The following is a 4,411-nucleotide window of genomic DNA, read 5'->3' as shown; positions in this document are numbered from 1 at the left end:
CCGCCATTTTATTTGAGTATTTGGGACCCTCTTCTGTCCTTACTGTGATGGAGGAAACTCTAACTCTCATAGGTTTATTGGCACCTGAGCAAGGCCCTCTCCCCTGCCCGGTTGGTTTTATGATCACTTGAGTAACGTTCCACTATGCCCCTCCATCCCATGGTGCTTCAACCCTTCCCCTCCACGTTCTCCTACTTCTGCCGCCGTTACATCCACCAGATGGCTTAAGGTGCACTGGGGTGCAATAACAGGTTTGCAGTCTGTGTTGTTGGGGGTACCTGGTAGAGGCAGATGTAGCCTTCGTAAGTCAAAGGTGTGGGGCAGGTGGTGGCGTGCACGCTCTCTGTAATGACTGAAGCACAGTGAGAGTGTGTGATCAACAACCCCCCCCCCAAAAAAAAGACGACTAACAGGAAGTTAGCCGCCACGCATTCCCAATGAATTCCACCCAACGCACTCCCGCACAAACCCTCCTTTCTGTTGTTTTGCGTCTTTCTCGCCAAATCTGGAGGGTCTCTGGCTGAGGTGTCAGGAGGGTGGAACGTTCTCGCCAACAGGTCCCGAGACACAATATAGCTGCATGTCGGAGCTTGTATGTGCACGAGCGTGTTAGTTCGGAGTGTACGAACACACATGCGATTTTTCTTGCTAAGAATCAAGTATTACCTAAAGAAACAAAAATGCTTTATACATCGACTTTCAAACGTTTACCTATTGAATCCAGACCAATTCTAACGCTTTGGATATGTTTAGTACTTGATTGATGATAATTTTATAACTTAAAAAGTCAGTAACATGTTGTAATAACATTGAAATATGCAAGTTTTTGCTGTCAAAATTGTGACTACAGAGCAGTTCAGTCAAACCAAGTTGGGTAAGACTACTAGCAATACTGGCAACCCCACAGTAAATATTACAGCACAAATTGCAGAACTATTCCAACCAACATGTATTGGCGTTAACCCCCCCCCATGTATTTATATTGTGTATACACGTAGAGATCTAAAGTCCCCCTGTCTCCAACTCCATCCTCTGACCACACAACCAGCAGTAGATTCAGCCATCCATGACTCTGAGCCTCAGTTCTGTCTTCATACATTTGTAAAAGGTAAACTTAAAATAATAATTAAAAAAAAAAAAACATAAAAGAAAAAAAAAGAATTAAAATATAATCATCAGGCTCTCCTTGCCTTGCTACCCTCTTAGAAACCTCCAAAACCCCCCTTCACGAGTCTGTCTGCAACCCTGGGCCAGATCTCACACTCTCCATTTGAACCCCGCACCGACCTTTGACCCCCCCCCCCCCCCTTCCCCATCTCTGCATGCGCTACAGAGCCTTGCTTGCAATGCTTTTATTACCCCATTCGAAGCTCGTTGGACCATTCCCGTCCACCCCGCCCCTGCTCTGATGTCGCCCAGGCAACGCGACGCTGTGGGACGAGCTGTCCCCTGAGACGAGGATGGCGGACGCGCGGCACCGATGTGGATTCGGATGCGCTCACCTGCTGCGGCGCCGTCTGGGTGACATCGCGCCTGCCAGCCTAACCAACTGTAGAATGCAAAAAGCAATGCAAGTGTGGCATGCCTCTGTACCCGACGTGTGTACGGTGCCTGCCCTGAAAAAAAGTGTAGAGAAAACACACACACACACACGTACGCACACACACACACACACACACACACACACACACACACACATTAAAAGAAAATAAGCTTCTTTTGTAGCTCAGCATACTGAAAAAAAAAAGTGTGTTTCTTTAATATTTGCATGAAATATGTCTGAATGCAAATGTGATTCCTAGCACATGGAATACAGTGGAACCACAGACCGGACTTTTTTTGTATTTGATATTTCTTTGTTTTAATTTATTTTATACTTTTATGACAAGGGTGTTGAAATCAATAGGAAGTGCGGGCCTTAAAAAGCCTTGAAAATGTCTCAACAATATTCCGATTTTTTTCCCCACCACTGGCTGGAGAACCAAAACGTTGCGTCACAACTGGAGTAGGAGCAAAACTCTGTTGCTCCGATCCCATTAAAGCAGCTTTTTTGATGGTTCCTAACTCCATACAGGCATTCAGCGATGCAAGGGTAAAGATTATGTATTCTTGCGCAGTTCTTAGTGCAACAATATTGTGCTCTTCCACATGTTTTTATTTTCTATCCCTCAACCAGTATAGAGGAAACCATGAGCGCGTCATAAATCCCCCACTGCAGGGCAAATACATGACCCTCACTTGCTCTGCTTCCTGGTTTTACTTGTGATTTGATTGTACGTACCACAGCAAGCTCAGATGATTATAGGGCCCCCCTGAAAAGACGGGGAATCAAGGGGAGAGTGTGGGAAACTTCCATATTTCGAGATGGCAGCTTCAAAATTCATTGGTAGCTTATGTGGTGCTAAAAGGTCACAATGGAAACCAGTAAACAACAATGGCTAGAGCTGAGGGACTGTGGATGCACCACGCAGTGGACTGCATTCTAGTTTGCCATCTCAAAATTCTCCCCGAGGCCCAAATTAATCAATTAAAAGCACTGTTGTGTGTGTTTGTATAAATATATATATATATAACATCCGATTCTGGTGTTCCGTAATGGTCCTGGAGCTTTCTCCGAATGGACTGAAAGATCGGGTTAATCAGATCATGCACTTAAACGCATCGCAACCCGTCGAATCCCCTGCGGGGGTGGAAGTCCGTGCTGTGTCGAGGCTTGTATCACTATACAATATACATAGAAGAATGTGAAATCTGTCATTTTATTTCCCTTTGCTGCTGCCAAACACTGTTTTTGCCCACAGAAATTCAACCCACCTCATGCGTGTGTTGCTACGGTGACATTATGACCTCTATTGGTACCAAGGTGTTATCATTTCAAAACGGCTTTGCCCAAGGCCTTATGCACTGAGATCTAATGCTGGAGTTCACTGGATAAAGTTAAAAGGGAGATTTCACGATGAAGTGCACTGAAGACGTTTAGTTCTAGTCCCAGCAACGTCTGTTTTCTACTTCACGCGAATGTTGCGCCCCGTCAAGCATCACCCAGCTGAAACGGCGTAGGGTTAGAATGTGGATTTGCTACAAACCGTTTTCTTCTGAAACTTTCAGCCAATGGACAATCCCAAGAGAAAAAGAAAGAATCCCTCTGCGATTCGTTTCAGTGCGAGTGTGCCACATCAGGGTTGAGGTGTGAGAAGGTTTCATGGCGCGGCATCCTCTCCTCGTGGCCAGAGCGCCGTTTTTGTAGTTTTGAGTGCTTTAAGGATGCCTCTGAAACAAACCTTTAAACACAAGAGAATTAATGACAATATCAGCACTGTCAAATTCCATTCGGGAGCTTGTATCACTAATAAATTCCAAAAAGACGGAAGCGTTGATCCACAACAGTGGATGTCAAAACTCACCAACCCTAAAACAATCAGAACGGAGGACTTTTATGTTTTTTGTTGTTTGTTTTTTTAATGGTATTATAACGAACAAATGGAGACTAAAAGAGCTGCTGGTTGATGTACCGACTGCTCAAACTGCTACATCAGATGTTAGCTATTTTGTGCAAATGTAAATAGCCGTACCGCAACCCCATCCACACTATCTTATTTACTGCAAAACATTGTCTCTTAAACGACCCCCCCCCCCCACCCCCCACGGAGTTCTATTTTTTTTTTTTTGTCTCAGAAGATGGCTGTCGCCTGGAATGTTCCACCTAACGGGGAGAGTGAGGGGTGAGGGAGGAATGTGCCACATTGGCAGTTCAATGGCGGGGTGGCCGGGGGGGTGGGGGTGCGAGAGGAGGATTTCCAGAGCATGGACTCCCTCTCTTTCTCTCTCTCTCTCTCTCTCGACCTCTGGTGAAGATTTTGCTCCGCTGTGGCAACGCAGAAGGACTCACTTTGGACTGAGGCCACAGGTGCCAAGAACACATAAGCACTTGTAGCACAATGGTGTCTTGTTTTGCTAATACAGTACAGATAGTTTTGATTTTTTTACAATTCCTATGAAGACTATGGATGAAGTCTCTTTTTTTCCCTTCTGTATTATTGACCGTGTGTATCATAAGAATATATACGAAGATGCGTAATTCGCTGTTTTTGGGATGTGACCAAAGGTGATGGTAATTGCTGCATTTTAAATTCCCAATGTTCCTGTATTTTTTATTTCTTTGTGCAAGACCGACCTGTTTGTATTTGTTTGGCGAGAGTCCTGCCCATGTGCCATCAAGTCAAGCAATAAAATTCGAGCTGACGGAGAACCAAGATTTACGGATATGCAGTACAGCTACTACGATAAACGGTTCCCCTACACACCGCTCTCTGACTGGTGGCAATGATGTCATCGGTTTTGGCATTACCACATTACTGGAGGTTTTTGATTGTAAATTTGTCATTGTGTTTTTATCTTTTTTGGGGTTTTC

Source organism: Takifugu rubripes, chromosome 8 (assembly GCF_901000725.2).
Source record: "Takifugu rubripes chromosome 8, fTakRub1.2, whole genome shotgun sequence".
NCBI classification, from domain to species: domain Eukaryota; kingdom Metazoa; phylum Chordata; class Actinopteri; order Tetraodontiformes; family Tetraodontidae; genus Takifugu; species Takifugu rubripes.
This window is presented reverse-complemented; position numbering follows the sequence as displayed.